Below are 7628 nucleotides of genomic sequence, written 5' to 3'. Positions count from 1 at the left end.
TTTAATTTGTTGGTATGAGGCACTGTGAAGCCTACAGTAGCAATTTGAATAGACACTACCTAGAAATAGATAAAATCCTGAAAGGAGACATATTTACCACCACCATCATCACCGTCGCCATCATCAAATCACCATCACCACCGTTACCATGATTCTAATCACCACCAACATCACCATCACTACTGCCATCATCAAATCACCATTACCACTGTTACCATGATTCTAATCACCGCCATCATCATCATCACTACTGCCATCAACACCATCACTACTGCCATCATCAAATCACCATCACCACCGTTACCATGATTCTAATCACCGCCACCATCATCACCACTACTGCCATCATCACCACTACTGCCATCACAATTAGCAAAGAAAATGTTTATATAGGGCTTACTTTGCACTGGCCCCATTTAAAGTACTGTTGTATATTAACATAATGATCTTGTGACCTAGGTGCTATGATTATTCCCATTTTGCAGATGAGAAAACTAAAGAACAGAAAGAATAAATAACTGTTCTGCTTGAAAAAAATCTTGATTCAAATCCAGGGCTTCTGGCTCTTGTCATTTCTAATAAAATATTTATTTAATATGAGGAAAGACAGTCTCCTTCACAGCACAATTTTGGAATCTACAAAGAACTTAAACTAATTTACAAAAAAAAAAAAAACCAACACCATCAAAAACTAGGTGAAGGATATCAACAGACACTTCTCAGAAGAAAACATTTATGTGACCATCGAACATACGAAAAAAAGCTCATCATCACTGGTCATTAGAGAAATGCAAATCAAAACCACACTGAGATGCCATTTCATGCCATTTAGAATGGCGACCATCAAAAAATCTGGAGGCAACAGATGTTGGAGAGGATGTGGAGAAATAGGAACACTTTTACCCTGTTGGTGGGAGTGTAAATTAGTTCAACCATTGTGGAAGACAGTGTGGCGATTCCTCAAGGACCTAGAAATAGAAATTCCATTTGACCCAGCAATCCCATGACTGGGTATGTACCCAAAGGATTATAAATTGTTCTGTTATAAAGACACATGCACACATATGTTCATTGCAGCACTGTTTACAATAGCAAAGACTTGGAATCAACTGAAATGCCCATCAGTGATAGACTGGATAAAGAAAATATGGCACATATACACCATGGAATACTATGCAGCCATGAAAAGGGATGAGTTCATGTCCTTTGCAGGGACATGGACAAAGCTGGAAAACATCATTCTCAGCACACTGACACAGGAACAGAAAACCAAATACCACATGTTCTCCCTCATAAGTGGGTGTTGAACAATGAGGACACATGGACACAGGGAGTGGAACATCACACACCAGGGCCTGTTGGGGGTGGCGGTGCTAGGGGAGGGATAGCAGGGTGTGGGGGGATTGGGGGGGAATCACGTTAGGAGAAATACCTAATGTAGATGACAGGGGAATGGATGCAGCAAACCACCATGGCATGTATATACCTATGTAACAGTCCTGCAGGATCTGCACATGTACCCCAGAACTTCAAGTATAATAATAAAAAATGAAAAAAAAAGTGAGGTTTAGTCATTTAAAATTGCATACTTGCAATGCTTCGATAAAGAATTATTTCATTTTATTTTCATTTTAAGCATGTATTCCTAAGTGCTATTTGAATTAGTATCCCATAGAAAAGGTATATTTTAAATTATATAAACAAAACACTTCCAAAAAAGAAATTCTTAGTAAAATGCTTCCACAAAATATTTTTTCAATCAGACAGTAGTTATTTAAACATATTTTATAAATTCATGACCGTACTGTATCTAAATAATTATCATATCAAATGTCAGAAGCTGAGGTAACTATCTGGAAAAGACTGATACATTTTTGTCAAGATGATTAACCTACATATGAATGTATGTTCTTTATTCCACAATATGCCTACAAAATTTCACAAGAACAATACTAACACCAACAATATGAAGTGACTTATATAGGAAAGAAAATCATCAGGTTGACATGAGACTTTCAACAGTGATACTTTATGTCAAAGACAGTGGAGTCACATATTTAAGATGCTCAAGGCTGGGCATAATGGCTCACGCCTGTAATCCCAACACTTTGGGAGCCCGAGGTTGGTGGATCACCTGAGGTCAGGAGTTGGAGACCAGCCTGGCCAACATGGTGAAACCTTGTCTCTACTAAACGTACAAAAATTAGCCAGGTGTGGGGGTGCACACCTGTAATCCCAGCTACTCGGGATGCTGAAACAGGAGAATCTCTTGAGCCCAGGAGACGGAGGTTGCAGTGGGCCAAGATTGTGCCATTGCACTCCAGCCTGGGCCAAAAAAGCAAAACTCTGTCTCAGAAATTTAAAAAAAGATGCTCTAGAAAAGAAAATGTGAGAGAGTTTCACATACAGCTGAATTAACTTTCAAGAAGAAAGGGACATAAAAAGGAATATGAACAGGCAAGAACTTAGAGAGTTTTGTTCCCATGGAATGTTCCTGAAGATTCTTTCTGATAACTCACTTCAGACACCCAAAATCACTGGAGAAACAATGGCACAAAGGCTGAAGGTGAGCATTAGATGCTATTTTACATTTGTTTATCTGTAGGTGGCCAGTGGATCATTGCTGTTTTCCTTTTATTGAAAGTCAACCATTTTCTGAGATTATATGTGAGGATTGTTAATTTTGTGCTGATTTTCCTAGGTACACAGAGAGCCCTTCTGATATTGTCAGCTCTTTTATTCCAAGAAAATTTTCATAAAATATATTTGTTTTCATCCATTGCTTGGATATTCTTTTCAGAAATTCTGAAATTTTACTTGAAATTATATATAATTACCTCTTTGTGCTGCAAAAAAAATGTTAAAGTGAAAGAAATACTGTCTTCTCTTGATCATCCCTATTTTCCTTAAGTTCTATTCATAACACAGTTTGAGTTGTTCTTGTTCTAACACAAAGACTAGACAGACAGATGGCTCCACTGAACAGCCAGGAGAAGGTGAAACAGTTCCCTGCACTCCAGTGAGGCCTGAGATAAGGATGACACACTGCACCCTATTGAGTGACACGTGGGTCATGACACATTGACTTTTCATCACAAGGACAGCTAGGAATAAAGACCTGGAGCGGGGAGTGACAGCTCTGGCAGGGAACTGCGTGAGGATGGCTTTTACATTTAGACCACACTCCTTCATATCTCTGCATGCATGCTGTCTACAATGGACTGTGAATCTGTGGGAATGACAAACTATGGGAATGATATGTACTCAATTCTCAGCCATCTGTAAGAAAAACGCAACTTACATACTTACGTAGCCAGGGAAAAATCCAAACCCCTTTCAAGTTATGGAAAGTAGTTATTTGAGTCATGCATGTGCAGAGTTACTTCTTTTAAAAAATCAGAGTAATAGAATAAATGGATTTTATAGGATGGCATGAGCTAGGAGACAGGAGTCCAGAACAGTGTCAGCAGGGAACTGAGCTGATTGGATTCAGTAATTCAGGGGCTAATGCAAAAGAGCAAGCAGCAAATGATAGGAGAATTTTAATCCAGAAGACAGCTGCGCATGTGAGCAGAGGTGTGTGTGGATCTATCTCACCTAAAAGAAAGCAAGCCCACTCAACCTGTGCCCCACTGTCCACAGGAACCCCTACCAAGCTCTATTTGTCTCCCCCAAACCGCTCTCTGAGCTGTGGGGAAGGAGGAAGCCCCTGGCTTCTCCCCTGGGAGCTTCCCACACTCAAAGTACCTCCTTGAGGAAGGGATTAGGAGCCTCCTCCAGCCCCTGAACAGGGGTACTCAGCACAGAGCTCACCCCTCTGAAAATGCTTTCTCAGTCACATGTTTCCACTAGAAACATACAGAAAGCATCCTTCTGAATCCACTCACTTCTCTAACCACACAAACAGCAAGAAGAAGGACAGGAAAAAATTGCCCACCAACCTAATTAACACAAAATAAATCTGTGGACTGTCAATCACATGTAAGGGGTGCCAAAAGCAACAAAGCCCAAGAACATTTCCATAAATCCTAAAGGGAGCCAAGGACATGCTAACAGGTGAGAAGAGGGGTACAGAGATTTCAGAAATTGTCAAGACCAAGCACAGTCAGGAGAGGGCCACCCCAAGAAGGACCCACTGAAGGCAGCATCAGCTTAGATGAAAGTCCAAGGGCTGCAGGGAAGAGGAGGAAGGGGACGCCTGAAGGCGGAGATCTGGCAGGTATCAGAAAGCAACGTAACAAGGCACCTTCTAAAAATCAGGGACTCTTGAGGGGTCTGAGTCTGGTTGGGTCCTCAGAGATAGCTGAAGCATCGCTGCACCCCCATGTTCCTCTGACCATATAGGTGCCCACAGGGACCTTCTGTAAGTTTAGCAAACAGAATCCAATGGCACACCCCATGACCAGAGAAAGTGTATTCCAGAGATGCAAAGGGGCATTAGGAAATCTGTTCTGTTATCCATATTAGTAGGTCTGAGAACAAAAAGTTGTCGGACAATCTATATGGATATTGAAAACTCTTGACAAAACACGTCTATCCTTAATTTTAAAAAATTAAATATCAAATAAGGTATTGGATTTCACTTACTGTGAGTCAAAGGAAATACTTTCATTCAACTCAGAAAAAAGACAAAAATAGTCACTATCACTGTTAGTATCTACTGCAAATATTTGCTAAAGCAACTAGACAAAAAAAGAAATTGGATATCCAAAAGCTAGTAAAAACGAGTAAAATATGTTAAGCTCCTTTTTGCAGATTGCATTTATACATATATGATCCGACATAATCCACTGAAAAATTACTACAAAGGATAAAAAGTTAGTAAGCTCACAGGACAAAATGAAGTACAGAAATCAGTCATCCCTCTGTAATGGTCAACACATCACCATCCAGGGACATAGAAACCAGCTAGAAAGTACAAGGGAAGAAAAGACACTGCTAGCAAGAATAGCAACCAAACGGAGAAGAAAATGCCTTGGATGCCTCTTAACAGGAAAGGTAAAGCAAAAACAAACAGAAGTTGATAAAAATCTGAAAGACACACAAGTAGATTTGAACATAAGGAACAGCATGCAGGCTGACCTCAGATATATTGTGGGTTCCATTCCAGACCCCTGCAAACATCACAGCAAAGCCAGTCACACAAGGGTTTTGTTTCCCAGTGCATTTAAAGTTGTGTTTATGGTATACTGCAGTCTATAAAGCATGCAACAGCACTGTGCCTACAAAACAATGCACACTCCCTAATTAAGTATTTTATTGATACAAATGCTGGCATTCATCCCAGCGTTCAGCAAGTCCTAATCTTTTGTGGTGGAGATGCTTCGGCGTTGATGGCTGCTGAAGGTTGGGTGGCTGCGGAATTTTATTAAAATAAGGTGACAATGAAGTTTGCTGCATTAATTGTGCCTTTTGTGAAAGATTTCCCTGCAGCATGCAAGGCTTCCTGATACCATTTTACCCACAGTAGGACTCCTTTCAAAGCTGGAGTCCATCTCTCAAAGCCCTCCGCCACTTCACCCAATTAAACTTACGTAGTATTTTAAATCTTTTGTTGTTAGTTCAACAGTGTCCGCAACACCTTCACCAGGAGTACATTCCACTTAAGAAACCACGTTCTTAGCTCATCTGCAAGAAGCGATTTTTCATCCTTTCAAGTCTATCATGAGATCGCAGCAATTCAGTCCGCTCTTCAGGTCCTACTTCTCTCAGTTCTCACGCGATTTCCACACCTGCAATCACTTCCTCCACGGAAGGTCTGAACCCTGCAAAATCATCCAGGAGAACTGAAATAAACTTTTTGAAACTCCTGTGAATGTTCATATTTTGATCCTGACCCACAACTCCCAAACGTTTCTACTGGCGTCTAAAATGATGAATCCTTTCCTGGTTTCATCTTGCCCAGACCCATCAGATGAATCACTATTTACAGCAGCCTAAAGAAATGTCTTTCTTTTTCTGCATGTATTCCTTTTTGACATTTTTTAAATGTATTTGTGTATTTATTAACAAATAATAATTTTACACATTTATGGAGCACATAGTGATGTTTGATACACATAAAATATGATGATCAGATCGGGGTAATTGTGTGTCCATCATCTGAGACATTTCGCAGTTCTGCATGTTGGAAAAGTTTAATATCCTCCTAGCTATTTGAAACTGTATAATGTGTTACTCTAGTCATCCTACAGTAGAATCAGACCCTAGAATTTATTCTTCCTATCAAACTGTAATCTCGTATCCTTTAGCAAATTTCTCCCTATCCCTCCCTTCTTCCTGCCCTTCCCAGCCGCTAGGTCCCTCTGTTCTACTTTTTACTTCTACAAGATAAACTTTTTAGAGCTTCCACACAGGAGTAAGCACATGCAGCATTTCAACCTTCTTTTCTAGCTTATTTCACTCCACATACTGTCCTCCAGTTTCATCCATGATGCAGAGAATGACAGGATTTTATTCTTTTTGTGGTCGAGTGGCACTCTGTGGTTATGTATACCACATTTCCTATATTTCTTAAATAATAATCCTCAAAAGTCGAAATGACTCCTTGATCCATGGGCTGCAGAATGGATGTTGGGTTAGCAGGCATGAAATCAGCATTAAAATATGGAGATCCAGAGCTCGTCCCTGGCGGGAATGTAAATGTGTGAAATCAGGATGAACATTAGTTGGGTTAATGTGGCAAGGTCGCAGATATTTACAACCTGTGGCTCAGAAATTCTACTTCCAGGTGCAAAACACAGAGAATTCTTGCTTATGGGCTCTGGAATGAGGCAGGGAAAAGGTCACAGCAGGAGAACCGCATCGTAGGAAAAGATGGGGGCAGGTGCAGAAAGGGTAGGGCAAATGAGCATTGCAGGGTATTCACAGGACGCATCCTACGCAGAAAACAAAATGAACGCCACAGAGCTAACTTTGTCTTGTCTTGAGTTGAAAAGAATATGCATGTATGACACAAAGAAGAAGCAAAGAAAGATGATTTAGGGTTTTGGTGGTGTAGGAATAGGGAGAAAAGGCAGGTGGACTCCACAATAAATAGGAATTGCCTGAAACCGGCTAGTGCGTGGGGTCCCACACAGTTGTATTCTTCCATCCTTATGCTCAGTCTGTAAGGATTTATGTATATTCAGTGCTGTTAAAACAATCACACAAAAAGCCTGCTTTCTTCATCCCCTCTTGAGCTCTGGGCATCTTGCTTGCTAAGGGCAGTGCTGAGAAGTGGCAGCCAGATCTGGGCCACTTGGTTCTGCATATCCCGCAGAGGTGGCCACTTTCTCTCCAGACTCTGTGGCATCAGTACCTTTGATCTCAGGGTCTCAGCCAACACCCCTACTGTATCCTCCACGACAGTCCCATGTGGTAGAAACCGTCATTACTGAGGCCCAATCACCTTAATCAAGGGCTAGGGCAGGCTGGCCTGGCGTCCAGGCTCGGCCACGTCTCTGCCCTTCACCCCTAGGCTGCAATCGCCTTAATCAAGGGCTAGGGCAGGCTGGCCCGGCGTCCAAGCTCGGTCACGTCTCTGCCCTTCACCCCTGGGCTGCAGTCACCTTAATCAAGGGCTAGGGCAGGCTGGCCCGGTGTCCAAGCTCGGTCACGTCTCTGCCCTTCACCCCTGGGCTGCAGTC

This window comes from Cebus imitator, unplaced genomic scaffold, assembly GCF_001604975.1.
Source record: "Cebus imitator isolate Cc_AM_T3 unplaced genomic scaffold, Cebus_imitator-1.0 Scaffold49, whole genome shotgun sequence".
In the NCBI taxonomy this organism is placed as follows: Eukaryota; Metazoa; Chordata; class Mammalia; order Primates; family Cebidae; genus Cebus; species Cebus imitator.
The sequence above is the reverse complement of the archived record's forward strand: the minus strand, read 5'-3'. Positions refer to the sequence as shown.